The 22,903-nt window shown below is 33.6% G+C and overlaps 1 long non-coding RNA gene across 1 annotated transcript in view; it reads right to left on the reverse strand.

The window, feature by feature from the left end:
• LOC106504979 overlaps positions 5,336-22,903 on the reverse strand; it is a 55,255-nt gene continuing 37,687 nt past the window's right edge. Inside the window, exons 2-3 of the long non-coding RNA XR_002335880.1 lie at positions 16,935-17,064; positions 5,336-6,041 (exon numbers count right to left, since the gene is read on the reverse strand). This is a non-coding gene — a long non-coding RNA (uncharacterized LOC106504979). The remainder of the gene's footprint in view (positions 6,042-16,934; positions 17,065-22,903) is intronic.

Raw genomic sequence — 22,903 nt, forward strand, 5'->3', positions numbered from 1 at the left:
TCTTTAACAAATGTGTATAGCTTTATCCTAATAAAAATTACAAAGATCAGCAAAATAATGCATAATGTTTAATTGTTATAAGGCAATCACTATAATTAAAATATTATTATTGGACTTTTATTTGTGAGGATCTACTTTATATATGCCTTTAATCTCTATCTTAAAGCACGTCAAAGATGTAATAGTGCTACTACTAATTATAGCTTTACAGTTTCACATTCCTTTTCTCACCCAGTGTTTCCTTCAACTGCTTCAACATCTCAGGTGGATAAAAACATTAAATCCCATAAGTTCAAAAATCAGAAGGAGCACTTGCTTTGGCAGCACATATACTAAAATTGGAATGATACAGAGAAAATTAGCATGGCCCCTGTGCAAGGGTAACATGCAAATTCATGAAGCAATCCAATTTTTTTTTTAAAAGAAGAAAAATGTTACAGAATTACCAATAAGAAAGCTAATTAGACTTTTCAGAAAAGTCTAGAAGATAGTTGGCAGTTAAAAATATGCAACCATTAAACTCGTTAGGCTATTAAGAACTAACAACTGAATAAGCTACACTGAAATTCCCCAGCATGTCAAATGGACCTGGAGGCAGGTTTTTGGCTGATGTGGATTGTGGTTGAGCAGAGAAGTGAGTGAATCCTTTTTCAGTTTAGGAAATAATCTCAGTATCTTGGGTGGAAAAAGAGTACTGTTTGTGTTGCCGGGTGTCTCTAACACAAGAGTTGGTGGGAATTCAACATGTTGATTTATATCTCACTGGAGAACTTAAGAGAATAGCAGAAAGAAAACTAGGGCATGACCTGACATCTACAAAACCAACTCCTTATTTTTCCTTAATGGAAATCATGCTAGGACTTGTGCATGCTCAATGAGCCAAACTGAAGTTACTTATTACACACTGCTTATGTTAGAGGTTTGATATCTATTGACACTGGCTGGAAACATTCCATCAAGAACTTCATTAAAGTAAACAGCAACAAGAAAACTCCTGATTAAATCATACTTGTTTCTGACATCAAAATACTGGCTTCGAAAATTTAGAACTTGCAGCAATACCATCTTGAAGTACTTAATTGTACTCCCTAATGATCCTATAAATCAGAATTGATTTAGTTTCTCTTTCCAAAGAGGAACAAAAATTTCTATAAGTTCATTTTCACTTTAACTATGGAATACGAAGGAAGATAATTACACACATCTTTATACTGATGTATTGTAAACATAGAAAGGAGAAAGAGTAAAAGCTTTAGGATTAAAAAAAGCAAGACAAATCATGGCTTTTACCATCATTTTATAGTAAGAGAGAAAAAAAAATGGCTTTGTAATAGAATGGCCTTTTTTATTTTCCTTAGAAAGTCTATGTACCCAGGTAAGAATAATCTGGATTCTCTGTTCCAGGGCTCTAAGTACAACTAAGTATTGGTTTTAAAGTTTATTATATATCAGTTTCTGTATAAGGCATTGCACGTGTATTACGTAGCTTAATTGGGCAACATTAGTGTGATGTTACTATACTCAATTCACAGATGAAGGAAATGAGGTCAGGCAGATCACATCAACAGCACATAGAAAACTCATCAAAGCCCAGTTTTTCTTTACATTAAAAACTCCATGATGCTCTGGTCCCCATACTCCAATTATCTGAGGGCTAGGAAAACTGCAGTCCCAGCTGTATGAAATTATCCTGCACCAGCAGAGTACCAGAACACCCCCAGAGACTCCATGCTTAAACTACACAAATACAATTACAACATATACATTGTGTGTCCATCAAGCAACAGTGGTTTTTTTTTAAAAAAACTACCAGGAGTTCCCGTCGTGGCGCAGTGGTTAACGAATCCGACTAGGAACCATGAGGTTGCGGGTTCGGTCCCTGCCCTTGCTCAGTGGGTTAACGATCCGGCGTTGCCGTGAGCTGTGGTGTAGGTCGCAGACGCGGCTCGGATCCCGCGTTGCTGTGGCTCTGGCATAGGCCGGTGGCTACAGCTCCGATTCAACCCCTGGCCTGGGAGCCTCCATATGCCGCGGGAGCGGCCCAGGAAATAGCAACAACAACAACAAAAAGACAAAAAAAAAAAAAAAAAAAAAAAAAAAAAAAAAAAAAAAAAAAAAAAAAACTACCAAAAGCACAAGTGAGAGAGACCCCTTGGAATACTTTACCAGTGGCTCAATTTCCATCAATCAGATTTTCAAAATTTAACAGCTAAGAAGGATTTCCACCTGTATTAATTTCCTATCATTGCTTTAACAAACTACCACAAACCAAGCGGCTTAAAACAACAAAAATTGTGTATCTTACAGTTCTGGAGGCTAGCAATCCAAAATAGGTCTCATGGGGTGTCAAGGTGCTATCAGGGCTGAGCTCCTTCTTAGAGGCTGGCAACATTGCTTGGATTGTGGCTTCCTTCCTCCATCTTCAAAGCTAGCAATTGCCAGCCATGCCCTCACACCTGCTCACTCTGATACTGACTCTTCTGTTCTAACCCCACCCCCTTCCACAGTGTACCTTGGTGATTACATTGTGCCCACCTGGATAATCAGGAATACTCTTTAGTGAAGGTCAGATAACTTGCGATCTTACTTTCACCTGAATCTTTAATTCTCCTTTGTCATATCACGCAATACAGTCACAAGATCCAGGTCACCTTCAAGGGACTGTTATTCTGCCTATGGACACAACCATTTTAAAAACAACAATGGAAAATCAGAAGTTATAGTAGGGACAAAAGGTCAACTGTGGAAAAACCCTAAATTGCTTATCCTCAAATTCTAAGCACTGCAAATCAGTAAAGAACCCTGGCAGGAGCATCAGAACAAACACAAAACTCCTTATAAGTCTTCTCAGGAATTTCAGAAGGAACATGGAAGGATAGTTCCACTTCTGGTGCCTGAACATTGTGTAACTTTAAGCAAATTTGTGAACTTGCATTTCTGGACCTAGGTTTTCTCATCTGGAAAATAATAGGGTCTGAGTAGATGATCCTTCATGACAGTTCCAGTAAGTAGTGCATGATCTCTGAGAGGGTTTTGATGCAGATACAAAATTCTGAGAAATGTGGGTGCCAGTAGTCTCTAACAGCATATCACCTAACAAAAACAAGGTGATTAACATTTTACTACTTTAAAAATATAACGAATCTGACACTGATAGTAATAGACCATTTATGAGCAGGGAAGCTAATTTTTTTTTTTATTTGCAGATCATGAAGGACAGACTTAGAAGCATTATGTTTAAAGTAAATACCTATGAAGCTAGTCTATAAAAATAATTTTTACTTAACTGTTATTCATTGTCATCAACAATAACAATTGATATACTATAAACATAAAAAGCTCTTTTTTATTGTTAAAAATTGCATTGAAACATGATTAATGGACTAGTGAAAGCAGTCATCTTAATATGAAAATTATAAATGACATGGTAATAAAAAATCTCATATTTATATTTCATATCGTTAGTATTTATTTTATTTATTTAATATTTTTAAATCAAAATAAAAACTCATATTCCAATTACTTAAAAGAATAATTAATAAAAATGGATAAAGCATAAATGTATTTTCTGATATCAAATATTGGCAATCCCTTTTTAAGCCACATTAATCAAAATCATTCTTTGAATATATGCACCCCTTTCTTATCATTTAAATGTAATTATATACAAGTCACTCAAATGTAACTTTGTGAGTGATGACTTTATAAGAGGCCATAACTTGTTGAAATTTGAAGAAGACAGTTTGTGGCTAGGGAGAAAAAAAGAAATCCACGTCAAGGAAAAGCAGATGGGGATAAGGCAGAAATATAAAACCAGTAAGAAAGACATTCCAAGATAATCAAACTTCTATAATCCCTTTGGTCCTTACTTATAACATAAATAACGTTTCCTATCTATCAAATCTGTGATTCAACAAGAGGTGAACTGATAGGGACCAGGAGATTCAAGAAACAACTGAAAAATAAAAATTGCTCAATAGTAAAAGGAGCAAGCCTCTAGATAAAGGCTGAAGAAATGAGACTCACAGAAATAATTGAGATGAATGGATGAGAGGCAGTTGTGGAGGGAGTGGAAGGCAGTTAAAGGTGAAAAGATATCCTATACTTGGGATCTGGAGCCAAGCTGAATTAGTAAAACATGCACATTGATAATTAGAGTGTGGTTTAGACCTGGAATTACTTGGAAATAAGTGGAAAGATTATTTTCCCAAAGAACCACTAAGAACAATGAGGTTTCAATAGAGCTGAAATTGAGGTAGAGAAAAACCTGTGAAGGAAACTGGGAAATAGGCAAATTGTCCTAGGTGGCTAAAACTTAGAGAATCAATACATAGCAGATACTCAATAATATGTTATCCATCTTATTTTACACCTCTATCTATATACAATTCATACAATTGCATAATATGATTCCAAAAATCATGCATTCATTCTTCCCAAGAACCTTGGAACTAAGTTTTTTTCTTCTTAGGAAAGCCACAGAAGTACCTAAAAATGATGTAGGTCTAAAAAAGAGGTCAGGGGAGTTCCTGTCGTGGCGCAGTGGTTAACGAATCCGACTGGGAACCATGAGGTTGCGGGTTCGATCCCTTGCTCAGTGGGTTAACGATCCGGCATTGCCGTGAGCTGTGGTGTAGGTCGCAGACTCGGCTCGGATCCCGGAGTTGCTGTGGCCCTGGCATAGGCTGGTGATTACAGCTCCAATTTGACCCCTAGCCTGGGAACCTCCCCTATGCCGCGGGAGCAGCCCAAGAAATGGCAAAAAGACAAAAAACAAACAAACAAAATAAAAAAGAGGTCAGAATTAAAAAATATTTATTGGCTTTATCCCTTACTAATGGCATTATATTAGATGCTGGAGCAAGGAGAGAACACTGTAATAGAGTAGGAAGAATATTTCATTTATGCAAAGTTTTACACAACTCAATATGTCATATGATGAACATTTTTATGTTGATCGTGATGATGATGATTGGATACTGAATCAGAAGGTTTAGATATTCATTTTAGTTCTGTTACTTGTCAGTTATGTTTTCTTCCATAAGTCACTTGACCTCTCTTTAATCTCAGTTCCCACATCTATGAAATCATAAAGAAAAATGCCTGTTGTATCTCTATTAGACGAAATTATTATGAAGAGAGACAGAAGACAATTATCTCTGTCTACCTATGTATCAATGCTTTTTTGTAAACTCTAAAAAATAGTAAGAATTCACATGGCTTAGCCAAAGTCTTGTTTGTATAGAGATTACGAGCTAAAAATTACGACGTAATACATGTATAAGGGCTGTAAGGATATACACAAAATGCTGATGATATGACAGAATACAACAAATTCTGTAAGAAAAGTATAGTTTTATTTTCACTAATACATTAATGAAAGACTATAATATGATACTAACATCAATTGACTATGTAGACTTAATGGAATGGGTCAGAGTAGATAAAAGGAGTTACTCTCTACATACTAAGTTAAAGGAAGCATGTGTAAATGTTACATGGATCTGCAGTTGCAGCCTCAAAACTATGCCTAGTCACTCCTCACCCTCCACCCCTGACCTTTCTTATAGATTCAGTTTTAAATCATATCAGACTCTTGAAAACCTAACATTCATTTCAGTCTAATAGTACTCATTGATGACTGACAGAATCATTTGAAACATTGCAAAGAAAATGTCAAAAACTGCTACTGGCTCTTATCCTAACAGCTATTATCCTGTAGAAGAGGAAGAGTGGCTTACAGTAGTAGAGAGAAAATAATAATAAAATGTACATTGGGTTGAATATAGAAGAAACCACAGAGAAGTTAAAGCTAAATTTTAGGGAAACCACAGAAATGATTCAATTATAGAACCTTTCTCTGGGGAAATAAAAGAAAGCTTGTGACTACTAAAACTCCATCAGGGGAAATGAAAGAGGGTGGAGACAAGACAGGAATTCTACACCAAAAGGGAAAGAGATAGATGGATGACCTTTGGTTTTTCTCTGCAGCATTCTTGGACACAAAACTGCTTGGAGACAGCAACATTCTTCTGAATTAACTGTAAATAAATCAGAAACATATGTATTAAAATTTCACATTCTGAAAATGACCTTGGTCACCCCTAATGGGGTGGGGAAAGTTACTCATTAAATTACAGATATTTTCAATTTAGCAAGCTCCGTACAAAGGGCATGAGGGTAGGTGTAGCCAATTAACATCAAGACTGAAAGAGATACGTCTATGCAAACAGGCATCTGAGGATGTCTCTCCTCACTGCTCCCTTCGATCAGTCATCTCCTTTGGGTAAAATGTATTCTGGTGTGATAGAAACTAATTTTGACACAAAATGCTCTATATTGATTTCCCAGATTCTGTCGTGGCCTCTCCTCAGCAGACTCCTGCTGCACCAAACAGGAAAACCACTTTGATACCTAATTCAATAGAAAGCCCAATATAACTTTTCAGATTTACTACCGACATCTGAGAAGATGAAGAATGGCATCCTATCTTTCTTCCTGGAATTTCACACACAATGAATAAAACTGTTCTGCCCAAAGGGCATATTCTGCATGAAAAGCCACATTACTGGGGAGAAATACACCAAAAATGATCCAAGATTTTAAATAATAAAGGATAGGAAGAATGGGTGTAGCCCCTATGAGCTTTTCATTACATTCCTACCCACCAAGGAAAATTATTCCTTCTGGATGCCAAGATAAGCCCCTTTGTGTTATAAAAGGCAGTAGAATGATGTTCTTTACAGCAGTTTTTAGGGTCCTAATCTAATGTGATCTGAATTGATATTTTAACCTGACATAGAAAAAAACAAACAAACCAGCAAAAAATAAGCTTTATCAATATTATGCCTTTCAACCATTTTTTATGAATTTCTCTTAAAATTACCAAAAGAATTTAGATAAATACCATATAGTAAAATGAACAAAATGCCTTATTTCCAAGGAAATATTTCTGAAAATTTCAGAGTTGTATTTATAAAATTTCAAAATGCCCCACCATAGCAATGATGCACACAGTCTTTTATCATTTTAAGGTATTATGCTCTCTAATTTACATATTTGCTAATAATACTTTCAAATTTTGATTACTCAGAAATGTATAAATATATTTGTGATATTTCGGCAAACCACTGATAATATTATTACAATTTTGTGTCTGAGATAAGATGAAACTTAAGTGACTTATGTTGACCATATACCTTAGATTTGCTTGAGAAACTTCTCAATCCTAAAAACTGAACCTATTTCAGAATTATGAGGGATAGGCTCATGACTTTTGTGAGTCATTCAATTGCTTTATATTTTTAAAAATGAAATACTTTTACGCACAAATCATTCTCCTTATACCAACAATGAAATAGAAAGAAAAAGCAAAAAAAAAAATTAAAATAGCATTAAAAATTCCTAGGAATTGGAATTTTCATTGTAGCTCAGCAGGTTAAGAAACCCAACTGGTATCCATAAGGATCTGTATTAGATCCCTGGCCTTGATCAGTGCATTAAGGATCCAGTGTTGCGATGAGCTGTGGTTTAGGTTGCAGATGTGGCTCAGATCCCACATTGCTGTAGCTGTGACGTAGGCTGGCAGCTGCAGCTCTAATTCGATCCCTAGCCTGGGAACTTCTGTATGCCACAGGTGTGGCCCTAAAAAACAAAAAATTAAAATGAAAAAAAAATACCCAGAAATATATTAAACCAAGGAGGTGAAAAACCTATATGCTGAAAACTAGAAAATATTAATAAAGGAAACGAAGATGATGCAGTGAAATAGAACATACCCCATCCTGTTGGATTGAAAGAATTAATATTGTTAAAATTACCCTATTACCCAAAGCAATCTATAGATTTAATGTGATCCCTATCAAATTACCCACGACATGACATGATTCATAGCACTAAGACACATAATCCTAAAATTTATATGGAACCAAAGCAATCCTGAGACAAAAAGAAGAAAGCTGGAGGCATAACCTTCCCAGACTTCAGACAATACTGCAAAGCTACAGTAATCAAAATGACTCAGTATTGGCACAAAAACAGAAATTCAGATAAATGAAACAGAGAGCCCAGAAATACACCCACATACTTATGGTCAGGGTTAATTAATCTTCAACAAAAGAAGCAAGAATATATAATGGAGAAAAGACAGTCTCTTCAGCAACTGATATTAGGAAAGCTGAAAAGTCTCAGGTAAATCAATTAAGTTAGAACACTCCCTCATACCATATAAAAAATAAACTCAAAATTGTTTAAAGACCTAAAATATAATACATAATACCACAAAACCCCTAGAAGAGAACCTAGACAAAATATTTTTGGACATAAATCATAGCAATATTTTCTTCAGTGTCCCAAAGTGAGAGAAATAAAAGCAAAAATCAACAAATAGCACCTAATCAAATGTAAAAGCTTTTGCACAGCAAAAGAAATCATCAACAAAACAAAACAATGACATACAGAATGGGAGAAAATATTTGCAAATGCTGCAACTGATAAGGGCTTAATTTCCAAAATATACAAAGAGCTTATACAATTCAATATAAAAAAATCAAAAAAGGGGTATAAATCTAAACAGACATTTATGCAAAGAAGACATATGGATAGCCACAGGCACATAAAAGATGCTCAACATCACTAATTATTAGAAAAATGCAAGTCAAAACTAAAATGAAGTATCACCTCATACTGTCAGAATGACTATCATCAAAAAGTCTACACATAATAAATGCTAGAGAGAGTGTGGAGAAAAGGGAAACTTCCTACATTGCTAATGGAAATTTAAATTGGTGCAGCCACTGGGAAAAATAGTATGAAGATTCCTTACAAAACTAAAAATAGATCTACCAAAAGATCTAACAATCCCCTGCTGGCATATATCCAGAAAACAAACAAAAAAACTCTCTAATTCAAAAAGATACATGCACTTCAATGTTCTGAGCAGCGCTATTTATAATAGCCGAGACATGGAAACTGCCTAAAAGCTCATCAACAGATGACTGGTTTAAGAGGTGGTATATATACACATACACATCTTAAATCAATAGAATAGAATATTACAATAGACCAATAAATATTATATTCAATCAAACCAACACAATAGAATATTACTCGACCATTAAAAAGATGGCAATTTCCATTTGTGGCAACAAGGATAGGCATAGAGAACATTGTACTAAATAAAATACCTCACACAGAGAAAGACAAGTATCATATGGCATCACTTATATGTGAAACATGAAAAAATAGTTCAAGTGACCTATATACAAAACAGAAACAGGCTCATAGAAATAGAAAGCAAATTTCTGGTTACCAAGGGGAAAGAGGGAAGAGGGATAAATTAGGAGTCTGCACAAACTACTATACATAAAATAGATCAACAACAAAGAATTACTGTATAATATAGGGAACAATATTCAATATCTTATAACAAGCTAGAATGGAAAGGAATCTGCAAAAAATATATATATAGAATATATGTAATTTTTGAATATATTCTGGATTACCTTTAGGGGTTACTTTACCTAAAACTTAACACAATACTCTAAAAGTAACACGACATTGTAAATCAACTATACTTCAAAAAAAATTCATTTCAAAACATTTTAAAAAGTGGTATTTGCTAAAAATCTCAATGCCTTAGTTTGGTTTTTATATGGAAATATATACTAAGATCATATATGTGCATATATATCATAATATATAACATATAATATATATTAATACAATATATTATCTATATATTATATACATAAATATCAGTTTATGAATATACACAGTATATAATATAGAAATACTATGTACACAATTTTTTGCATCCTTTAGAATGCTTTTCACTTCATGACTATAAATTATTAGGAAAAACTCAAAAGCTAAGTAGAATTTTTAATGATTTTTACCACTGATCCAAAAGTTCAATGATCTTTGATAACTGATTACACTTTTAGGCCTTGCAAATGTGATTAATTACTGCTTGGAGCTGATGTCACAAACTTCAATATGTTTAACCTTCCATTATTTGGTTGTGAACTCTAGCTTTAAAAACATGAAATCAGATACATTTAAATTCATTTCCCTTTACTGCTTTTTCAAATTTACAGAGACAAAATACTCCAACCCAAGTCACAGTTTGTAAAATGCCTCAAAAAATAAAAGAGAAAACCAAAGGTTTTTAATGTTTGGAAAATTTTTAGAAGGTTTGTTTCCAGTATTTTATTTTACTTATCAACTTTGGTCCAACACAAACTAACTATAGTCAGAATAAATCTGATGATTTTCCCCTAAATGAATTCCAAGCTTGCAAAAAATAAGAACTGATAATAACAAGAACAATATTTTGATATCTCCCTCTCCTATTTAGGCCCATCGAGAGGAAAACTATAAAAATAAATAGCAGTCTATCCAAAAGGCAGAAGCACAAATATGACAGGGCTTGTGGTATTATTTCCTGAATGGTTCATGTGATTTCTTGGAGAGTATTTTTATAGGCTAAGTTACAGAATCATAGACTCATGAAATTTTTAGAACTGGAAGGAATGTTAGCAATCACTAGGGTGCTATTCAGTAAACTCTCCCTTGAATGTTCAAAATAATACCCAAAAGAGCTTGTAGAACTTTTTAGGAAAATACTTCTTTTCCTAAAGAGTGCTTTCTATATATGTTGGGATCCTGGGTATATGGCACCAGGTAGCTTCACTACACTGTGATCTGGGACAGGGCAGATGAGGTTGGTTTCTTTTGAATTCTATCCAAAGAGGTTTATTGATGGAAGTTAAAGGGGTTCATAGGCATGCATATTTATCAAACAATATCCCATGCGGAAATCCAGATAATAGCAAGCTAAATTACCCATGTATAATAATGCATGTGACTAAATAAAATCTGCAATACACAGCAGAAATTTTAGCCTAGCTAATTATCTTTAAAGTTACATAACAGTATTTTAGATGACTGTGTTTTTTTTTTCTGGTAGAGTTTATGTGCTCTATTACTGTAACTCATACAAAACTTAGCACTGTATATAGTAAGGAGTGGATTTTTTTTTTTCTTTTCTTTTTAGGGCTGCATCTGTGGCATATGGAAGATGTTCAGGCATGGGGTCTAATTGGAATTGCAAATTCTGGTATACACCACAACCATAGCAACAGCAGATCCAAGATGCAGGTTGCAGCAACGCAGGATCCTTAACCCACTGAGTGAGGCCAGGGATTGAACATCCATACTTCTGGATACTAGTAGGGTTCTTAACATGCTGAGCCTCAATGGGAACTCCAGGACTGGATATTTATTTGTGTTTATGTTTTTTTTTTTATTTTTTGATAACACAGATAGCAACTATCTCAAAAAAAAAAAAAAAAAGAAAGCAAATCTCTAGAGTATCATGGGCATTTAAAGTGTTCCATTTATTTTAGAATTCCTACAGAAAATTTAACTGTGCTTAAAGAAGATTATCTCATTTAATCCTCACAAAAGTCTTGTTTGCAAGTAAGAAGACTGGTTAGAGAGGGCAGATAATTTGACCCGAGTTACCCAACTGTTAAGGCAGGCACAAAACTGAGCTTCAAGCCGCAGTGTCTGTTAAAGCCCCCCAGTGAGAAACAATAGAAAGTCAAAAGGGTTTGCACATTAGTTCATCCATTTTAAAAAGAAAGAGTAATAATTCTTGGAAAAGTTAAGTAAAAACACAGAATAATTCTAATGACTGTAAGAAAAAGAAAAATTTTAACTGAGATGTACCATGTAAAAAGAAAACAAAATCATTCTCCCCCATAAATCTCCCTTTTACCCTCACCCAGAGTTTCTTTCTAGTAAAAAAAGAAATACAGCATTTCTTGGAATAAAAACGATACCTGGAAAACATGCTCCTAAGGATGTGAGGCACTAAGGTCCTTCTCGGTTTACCTTTCTCTCAGTCGAGCTCTTGACTTTGAGTACATGTGGCTGGAACACTTTGAGCTGCTCTAGTCTTACAGGTTTGTACATTTCCTTCCATTCTAACTTTCAAGGATGCACAGATTTGGTAAATTATTTCAAAGTCTTTTTAAAATTTCCATTCTTAATATGAGCTTCTGCCTTTCAACTCTCCTATTAAACAGTTACACTCGTACTCTAAAGCCCATCCTCTTTCCACTGAGAACTAGAGATATAGTGCTAATCTTACAGATTAGTACAATTTTAAGCAGACTTCACCAATAGATGATATTAGAAGTTTATTCTCTTTCTTTTCTCTTTCATTGGGCATTTTTCCCCATCCTTGCTAGGGGTTTCTAAGGCCACTTGATATGTTTATTTTTATTTAAGGGCGTTTCCTAAGGTCACTGGATATCTTTATTTTTATTTACATATCTTGGATCTTCCACTAGAAAAAAAAAGAAAGTTTTCCACTGAAAACAAATCAAAATACTGGGTGGGCTTGCAAAGTTCCAAAATTATTTTTAAGTCATATTTAGCTGCCAAAATTGATATAATTTAATCAGCTGGCATTTTTAGCATAAGAAAATTTCCAATTATTTGAATCAACTTGTTAAAGTAAGTGAGGATATGATTCTCGTGTTCATTAGCAATTTTTTAAACAGGGTGTTTCTTTGGCTATTTTTCAGTCTGGCTGGATGAAAATTACAGTCGGCATAATAAATGATTAGAGGGAATTAATTAACTAATATGAGAACAGATTCCATCTGAACTTAGTGCTACTATAGCAAGTAAATTTCACTCAGTGCCTTAAGTTTAATGCAGAAGTCATGAACTGTAATCAACAAAGACTCAGATTTTTAATATGAAATATTTCTATCTCATTCACATATTTAATGAACTATTTTACTACATGGGAGCAAAAAAAATTTTTTTTGTTTGTTTTTTTTTTTTTTTTCTAAGGTCTCACTCACGGCATATGGACGTTCCCAAGCTAGGGGTCTAATCGGAGCTGTAACTGCCAGCCTATGCTAGAGCCACAGCACCGCCAGATCTGAGCCGCATCTGTGACCTACACCCCACAGCTCACGGCAACGCCAGATCCTTAACTCACTGAGCAAGGCCAGGGATCGAACCTGCAACCTCATGGTTCCTAGTCGGGTTCCTTAAACACTGAGCCATGATGGGAACTCTGCAAAAACATTCTTAATTTTCATTTATTAAATCTGATTAATCAATACTCCTTATAAAGGGTTCCATTACGGTAACTGTTAGGATTACATAGGAGGAAAAAATAAATTGTTCATATTCCATTTTACAGGAAGTAAGAAGTATGTATAATTTTATGAGAAATTTTGCTTGTTATTTCAATGACCTTTCATCTCAACTTCAAAATCATCTGATTCTAAACATGTGCTAAAGTATTAAATTTATTTTACTCAGCTTGACCTCTGCTTTCTAAATACAACCCATGCAAAGCCTATTTCTTAGCAAATTCATTTCTGTCCTCTACTTCAGCAGTCATTCACTTGCTCCTCTGTGCTGTACATGACACAATACAATCTTCAACTGGAGATGGTAACCTATTGTTTCCTAATTATTTTTTCCACCTGCCTTCTCTTTTAAAATAGTAGACTTGTAAACAGAGGGTCCCTTTTGTTTCATCTTTCCACCATTTCTACTTGGCATTTTTTCTAGCACTTAGAAGATGAACTAGAAATATAAATTTCCACCAGTCATGAAATCTCATGAGGCAGGGCTTTTGACGTTTGTCCACTGATGTGTCACAAACACCTAGAAAGTACCTGGCACATATGAAATACTCACTAAAGAAATAATCATTGAACTCATATAGTTTAATTGAATTTGAATAAGTCTAACTAATTTATTCTATTAGAATGATTTATTTCAACTGTATTAGACCCTAAAGTGTCTAAGTATGAAAATTATCTTTGTTTTCTATTAAATTCTATGCATTCTTTTAGTGTATGGAATAATTTTTAATTTAAGTTTATACCTCAACACACATTTTGGTCAGCAAAATAAAGGAAAGATTCAGATTCCTACATCAACTTGTAACCTGTCCCTGCCCTTCTGACACAAGTACCATCTAACATGTGTGCATTTTATCTCCTATGTCTGGTACTTTTTTTTATTTTGTCTTTCTTTTCTTATTACTCAATGAATTTATTACATTTGTAAGTTGTACAATGATCATCACAATCCAATTTTATAGGATTTCCATCCCACTCTTGAAGCTTCAACCAAACTGTGTTTGAATCTTAACACTGAAAGTGGGGTGGAAATGTCACTGTACAGTCTCACTCTTGATATTTCTGGCAGTATTTAGGTAATTTCATGCCAAAGAACTTCAAGAGGCCACATTAGATTTCAGAGGGTCATACTATCTCTTGCCAGAAACAGGAAGATAAGTCAACATGATTAAACTCTTACAGGTTAATAATAATTACAACAACATATTCTTCAAGCCTTCTCTTTGGCAATCTCCTGTTTCCAGTCTGTAATTTTAATTGTCCCATTCATATTGAATTAAATGTGAACTGGTAAAATTTAACTTGTTTATTTAAAAGAGCACTGGACTGTGACAATCAAGAGACCCAGATTCATGTACCAATTGAATCATTAACAAGTTGTATATTGTTGGCAAGTCACCTCTTTTTCATTCTCAGGATCCCAAACTGAGAAAACCAGAGACTGAGCTGTGTGATGTTTGAAGTCCCTTCAAGATCTAAGATTTTAAATCCTTTTGATGTATCCCTAAATATTGATATTTCCCAACTTTCACCCACATCATTATACTTTGTGTTCTTTCCTTAGGTTAGAATACCCTCTCCTCTTCCCTTGCCTTTCAAATCTTGATGTCTTTTCAAGGCCCTTTCCTGATTGCTGTGTGTGGACATATTAACAACCAAATGAATACATAATTTTTTGGATAGGTTAGCTTTTTATATTCAACAATAGTTTTGCATATGTATTAGTGTTATATCTCCAAGATTACTATGCTCTTGAAGGAGAGATAATGGCTGTGCTTCCTTTGTATGCCTTATGGCACTCAGTGGTATGCTGGGTATTCATTTTTTTCTCATCATTCTTAAGATGCATTTGATTGCTTACATAATTTATTTTGTAAGTGAACCTATAATATTTGTGCAATTAAAAATGTCCACAATTAAAATTCCAGTTTCTTTTTGCATAAGCTCTTAGAAAAGATATGATTACATTTCCCATTCTATTGACAATGCTGGTATTTGAAGGGTATCTCATTTTCAAATTTGTATACCTTGTTGTTTGTGAGAATCAATTTAGTCTATGGAGGAGAAAAAGGCTTTTGGTGAGACCTCTGTGTGCGTTCAGTAATGAGAAATTATACCATTTTAGATGATTCACTTTAGGTAAAAGATTTCCTTATATTGCCTAAGGAATGAGAGTGGGATGATGACTCAAGAGAACTCAGATTCCAGTACCAGCTTTGTCAGGAAATTCCTGAAAAACAAAATCCTTAAATTAATAGATATGTGTTCAGTTTTCCTATTACATATTTATTTCAATGTTATTCTCCTGACTTATTTCACAGATGGGATAAAATAAAATGAGAACTTTTTTAATTTAAATATAAGCAATATAAAAATGTTCATGTATTACTACTTTCAATTGATTTTTCTATCCTCAGTTCAACTTTGTCTTTCTTATTAATCACACCTGTTAAGATATTATTTTCAAATTCAGTTAAAAAAATCCAGCATTAAAATTATACATGAAACTGGGACTTTACTTTTGCTGAAAGTAGACGTAGCCAGAAGCAATAGATCTGAGATTCATCTAAACAGTGAAGATAGGTTTTTAAAACAGCATGAAAATAACTTAGATTTTAAAAATTACTTTTCCATTTTCCCAAGAAGATATTTTTTCCATAAAATCTCTCTAATGTAGTGTACTTTTTATTTATGGAACATAAGACATGTGACTTATAATACAATATAAACATTTACTGAAGAATGCTCCTGGAGTACACGAGACAATTGTTGAGGTTGTGACAAAGCCTATTTCTTAGTGAGCCCCTCAGTGTTAGAGAAGACTGTTAAAATCCTCCAGTCCCACTTCTGGGCATATATCTGGATAAAATCATAATTTGATAAGAAATGTGCATCCCAACAATCACTGCAGCACTATTCACAATAGCCAAGTCGTGGAAGCAACCTAAGTGTCCATTGACAGATGAGTGGATAAAGATGTGAGATATATATATATATATATATATATATATATATATATATATGTATACACACAATGGAATATTACTCAGCCATAAAAAGTTGAATAATGCCATTTTCTGCAACATGAATGGATTTAGAGATTATCATACTAAATGAAGTAAACCAAATACAAATATCATATGATATAGCTCATATGTGGAATCTAAGAAAGACACATATTAACTTACATACAAAACAGAAATAGAACCACAGATATAAAAAATAACTTATGGTTACTAAAGGGGAAATTCAGGGGGAGGGGTAAATTAGAAATCAGGGACTAGCATTAAAAAAAAAATGGGAATGTCCATTAGTGTGTGCTGCATTAACAATACAATTCTTTGAGATAAATTAATTTTTAAAGGAACTGTAAAACATAGAAGAAGGCTATGACTATATAGTTTTTTAATAAATATTAAATAAAAATGCCAACAGATAACAAGTTAATCAATGGTCTAGGTTTTCCTCTTGGGAGAGTATGCACAACTTTCCATTAGTTATCTATTAATTAGATCTCTTCTAGTTTATTCAGATTTACTTAGACTTTTTATATTCTCGAATGATCATTCCTTTTAATCTCCTTTTCCTATTTCCTCCTCTTTGAGTTCACTAATTATATTTATTAAGAGCTAAATTTAATAATGTATATTAATTTTATCATTTTATCTTCACAATAAATCCATGAGGTAAGTAACATTATTATCTTTATTTAACTAAAGACAAAATTAAGTTTTAGAGAAATAAAAAACTCACCAAGGATCACATAGTGAACAAATGGCCAAAATCCAACTATTTGTGAATCCAAAGTAGATGATCTTCACCCTAATCCTTTCTGTTTTTGTCTCACCAGCATGATATGTCTATTGGTCCTTAATTCTTCTTCCTTAAAAAAGTTCTTAATCATTCATCTTTGAAAATAATTTGCACATTTGAAATTTACAATCAGAAAAAAATTACCTCTATTTTGACATTTCTTTAATATCAATATTTAATCTATATTATATAACATACATCATAAATTTTAAGAGAAAACAATTAAAATGCAATCATAGAATAAACATATTTTTTACATCTGCACAACTCTCTCCACATGTACACTTATAATAAGGTAGATTGATTGTTTTTTCAATAAAGTCATTCATTCATTTATCTAAGCAAAATTCTTTATTTTTCAAAGTCATGAAAAATAAGAAAAGAGTGAGAAACTCTCATGTCCCTAAGATTATCAAGGAGACATGACTAAACATCATGTGATATCCTGCATTAGATCTTGGGACAGAAAAAAAGACATTAGAGGAAAAACTGTTGAAATCCAAATAAAGTCTCTAGTTTAATTAATAGAATTACCAAGGCTAGTGGTTTAGTATTGACCAAAGCACTGTGGCAAATATTATGTTAACATTAGGGAAAGCCAAGAGGAGGATATACAGAAATTCCTTGGATCATCTTTCAATTTTCCTGCATTTTTCAGGATATTTTTTAAAAGTTTAAAATATAAAAAATGCTTTATTGAGTATCTAGCATGTGTTGTATTGTGCAAAGGAGTAGTCAGGAAAGAAAAATGAAGACCACTTTTGCCTTCCATAAGTTTCCAGTCTAATTAGGTTAGTAGTTCTGACTGAAAAAGAATAGGACACTCTTTTATACTGATAGGCACAAAAAGATGGGGATACAAAGGAAAGGGAAAACTAGCTCTACTTGACCAAGATAAAGAACACTTAGTAGCTCAGAAAATGCTTCATCACATTATCTAAATTTTAGCACACAACAACAAAAATGAATACTATTTATAGGCCAATATGGCTGCTTATTTTAAGGATAATCTTGGAAAATTATATGTGGACAAACATTTCTTTTATGAGTAACAAGTAAGGTTTTAGATTGATGTCAGATATACATAGATAGATAGACTTGAATAAATAGATTGGCTATTAAAATTTCCTTATATATAACATTAAAATACGTTTGTTAAAGTAGCGATATGCAATTTGCTTTATTCTGGACACTAATAACATCTAATTAGCAAGAGATCCAAGAGAAGAGTAAATATTTCAACATTTCAGGTGATAGTGGTCATTATAGAGAACAATTCTTCTCCATGAGAATATAATTCTGCAAACTCTTGTTAGACTTGTAAAATATCCCCCCCCCTTTTTTTTTTCAAGAAATAAGGACTTATGCCTGGAGTTTTCTTAGGCTTATTTACAATCCCATCTATCATCTCTCATGTTTCAGATAGGAAATTTTATCTTAATATGCTTCTTAGATACTCAATTACAATGGCTACATTTAACAGAGTTATGAAAACGAATGTAGTAATTGCTTTGATAAGAGGTTTAGGTTAATATTCAAAAACCTAGTATACTTGAGAGAATAATTATAAATCAATTATTGAATTTGCTTTTGTAACTAATCATTTAGAAACCCATTAACAGAAGGTTCTGTGAACAGCTGAGATACTGTGCATGTCCCTGTATGTTTGGGTACTATAAATACAGGATTACCAAGGCTTTATGAACATTTAACTACATTTTAACTAACACCCTGCAGTCCATTCTCTATCAGTAAAATGCCTAGGAGTTTACACTTGTAGAGTTTCAAGAAATCCAGATGGACCGCATTACTACTTGGCTTCTTTGAGCATTATGAAAACATGACCTTGTTTCTCACAAAAGTACACAGTTTTATGTTAATGTTAAGTGCTGTAATATCTCTAAGCGTTTAACTTAATTCGACCTGTTCAAAACGAAATAGTCTATTTTATTGTTATATGAGAATTGTTATGACTCATGATGATACCGGCCAATTTGCCAATATATAAAGGGATCTAACATAAATATACAATCAATACCATCCTGATGCCATCTTAGGTGCATAAAATTGACTTTTTGGATGCACCATTAGGCATATTTGGACTTTCACTTGTTTTCCTGGTAGTGGTAATAAATTTGACTCAATCCATCCACATTTTATTTTCCAGTCCTTCATACAACCTGTGGTTTTCATTTGCATTTTCGTTATTAGAGTTCTCAGCTACACTAAATGCAGATATATTGATACAATAAAGTTTGCTTTTAGTTTACCCTTCCTAACTTTTTCTAGGTTTGCCTCTCTTGCTCACTAAGCCTTTAGATATTCTCTCAAGAATTGTTCTCAGGATAGCAGCTCATGGCCTCATTTACATTTCAGTACAACAAACAAAAAGTATCCTAACTTCCCCGGCAGTATTTTATTTTTTGGCAGTTGAAAAATAAGTAAAGGACACAAAAAGGAGCCTCAATAATATTGGATACAAGCAGGATTATTGTGAAATCTGCTTAGAAATAAGCATGAACATATTTATTAACCTAATAGGGATAATACATAGAAATGCTTCCATATGAGTTTGCTAGGAACAGACAGAGTTCATGTCTGTTATCCTGGTATAATTGTAAATTAAGTTTCATTTCACTCTTAAAAAAAAAAATCTCAATTTGGATGTTAAACTTTATATTTATTTAGCCCTATGACACACTTTGCCCACAGAGGAACCCGGATTTTGCCCACAATAGGATATAGTGAAGAATATATGCATGAATAGACAGATTAATTGATGTGCAAATTCTGTGAGTTCTTTTCAAAGTAATGCTCCTACAATCATTGATACTGAATTACAACAATTTTCTCTCATTTAAGGCTTTACTTATCGCTCTAAGTGAAAGAAAGGATAGATTCAATGTCACACATCAGAAAAGGCACAATTCAGCAGACATTTCCTGGTGAAAACCCAAATCTAAAATCTGTTTCAAATCTTTGTAGGTGAGATGAGTATAGGGATGATTGCCAAAACAGCTGTGTTTGGCTCGAGATCCAAGCTTTGGTATAAGACTAAAAATTGCAGGTGTCCATCAAAACTAAAAAACTTTATCTGTTCCAAAGAAATTGATTGATATTACATTTGTCATTATTAAGAACTGTATTTAAAAAACACACAGAAACATATCAATCCAATTAATGAAATCCTTGGAGGAGTGGAATGGTTCAGAAATTCTGTAATGGAATATCCTATCAAACCATGTGCTGTTTGGTCACTGGTTCTAATAACATTCATGATATGAGTCAAATGTTTGCTGAAAATTTGTGACACAGTCACATTGCCAGCATCTGACAACCTCCAAAGCTTGATAAGATACTACAAGGGCGGTAGAAAGATCATCTTGTTACATACTTCACCTAGTTGGATCCAACATTTTACAATAGTTTGGAGAAAAGAGTGTGAGGCTATTGCTGTGTGCCATTTCACTGAGTCTCAGTTTTCAGATACTACTCTTTACTTGAAAACAACTAGCTACATAATGTGATAGATATTTGTAAATGAGAAAAAAAATCAGTTAGAGAAAAGGTACAATTAATTTTTGCTTAAACATTATGGCAAGTTAAGCCCCCAAAACATCACAATAATTTTGTGGAAAATAGTACACACTGTTAAATAAAGCAAGATGAAGAAAAAGGAATACATTTCCATTACATATCCACATCAACAATAGACACACCTTAAGTAAAATTTCTCAATCATGAAAATAAAATCAGTAATAAGTATTTTTTTCTATCTGTTGCTGATAACCCATTATAAATATATCTAAGTCATAGGCAAGGAAACAAAAACTCCTGAACCAAATCTAGTGATTTATTTCTTAAGGTGTCATTCTATATATACTTTAAAATGGGAGCTTTTATAAAAATGTATACATTTTTAAAAATCTGAATTACTCTTTAGATAGGATGTGCTTGCTTCAATTTAAAATAATCCTTTACATGTTTCATGGTTCTTATACTTAATATTTTTCATTTTTATATAGTTTCTTTGCCTGTGCTGAATGCACTTGGTCTGTACTCAGCATTTTAATTTTTTGTTGTTGTTTACTATATTGGCTGAAAAAAAATTTTTAATTACTTTCCTATACTTTCTTGCACTAAGGAGGCTGGGAAACTCAAAATGTACTTTCTCATAGTTCCTTAACACCAAAGTTATGAATTTGTTTTTGGTTCTAGTAATTGATAACTCATATTACTTTTGGAAGACAGAGGTGAAGTGTTTTTGTTTCCAATAATGTCCTTGGAGATTTGAGTGTTTAGGAGCAGTTACACTGGTGGACCCAGCATTCCAGGTTCTGGAAACTGTTGCCAAGAGACTGTTGTCATAGCCTAGATGTTAGCAACAGGATCTTGCTGAGCCTTGGACTGAACTGACTAGTACAATAGTAGTCCCCTGACTCCAGCCTCTCCAGTCATTCCATGGTGGTGGTTAAGGAAAGACCTAATTCTCTATGGTCTTTCTTTTTGGTTTGAAATAACTAGAAAGATATGATATCTACTTCCTGTCCTGACACTGTACCTTTTAGGATCCCTGAATCATATTTTAAAAGCAAGCCAATTTCTGTGGATATTTATTTATGAAAAATCACTCTAGTTATAAACATGTAAATTAAATTATACTCATTATCCCATGGAAGAATGTAACATAACAATTTAGGTGACCAACATTGCTCTCATATCCGTTATTAGACAAAGGCAAATGCTTTTGAGTTGGAAGTAAGAGAAGTGAATGATCAGGAGCAGTCTAAGAAAAGTGTCAACGGCCACCTGTTTAATGGATTTATATATGCTCAACCAAAATCTGCTGGTAGGAAAAGGAAACAATGTCAAGAATGAACTCACAGTGATGGGATAAAAATGTCGGGGTATAGATTTAGTTTGTCAATGAGAAGGCTCATTCTGAAGCACAGATGTTGAGACTAACCACCTGTACCTCAAGTCCAACAGAGACACTCTACACCCTAACATGAAGTGCATGCTTTGGGAACAATGGCTAAGTAGATGGGTCAATTGAATATTATGAGAGTCCATCCAATCTCTCAAGGTGTTGATGTACAAAGGCTCCCATATATTGGCCAAATTAGCAAAGACTGAGAGAGACATTAGCTTCCTGTTAATCTAGCAGGTTGTTATTGGAGCCAGTTTTCATATGACAATATTTATTTACTTATTTATTTATTTTTATAATGATTTTTATTTTTTCCATTATAGCTGGTTTACACTGTTCTGTCAATTTTTACTGTACAGCAAGGTGACCCAGTTACACATACCTGTATACATTCTTTTTTCTCACATTATCATCCTCCATCATAGGTGACTAGATATAGTTCCCAGTGCTATACAGCAGGATCTCATTGCTTATCCATTCCAAAGGCAATGGAATGCCTTAAAAATGTGTTGGTCAAAAGTAATTTCCCTAAAAGGATTAACGGTACAAGAACTCCATTTCATTCTGAGTGCATTGGCAGCAGTAACAAGTGATTTATCTACAATGGCATTAGGAAAAGCTGAAGCAGAAAGCTCTTCACCCCACAAAGAGAAAATCTTACTGTCACACAGAATATAGTCAGGAGATAAGAGCTACTGCCTGGTAATATCATAGAGAGAAAGTCATGGAGCTAACCATTCTCTCGTTCCACATGCCCTGAGAAATGTTCAAGCAGGGATCTTTTTTTGTGACTTCCAGACACCTGAGCTTTTAATAAAAAAAAAAAAAAAAAGAAGGCTCTCTGACATACAAGACAGTATCACACATGACAAATGACTAAGCTTAAAATTGCAGTAGATAAATACATCATCAGTGCAATAAAAATATGGCGAACTCTATTAAGGAAGAAGAGATATTATTGTCCCACTAGAATAATATC

The sequence above is a fragment of the Sus scrofa genome, chromosome 9 (assembly GCF_000003025.6).
Source record: "Sus scrofa isolate TJ Tabasco breed Duroc chromosome 9, Sscrofa11.1, whole genome shotgun sequence".
NCBI lineage: Eukaryota > Metazoa > Chordata > Mammalia > Artiodactyla > Suidae > Sus > Sus scrofa.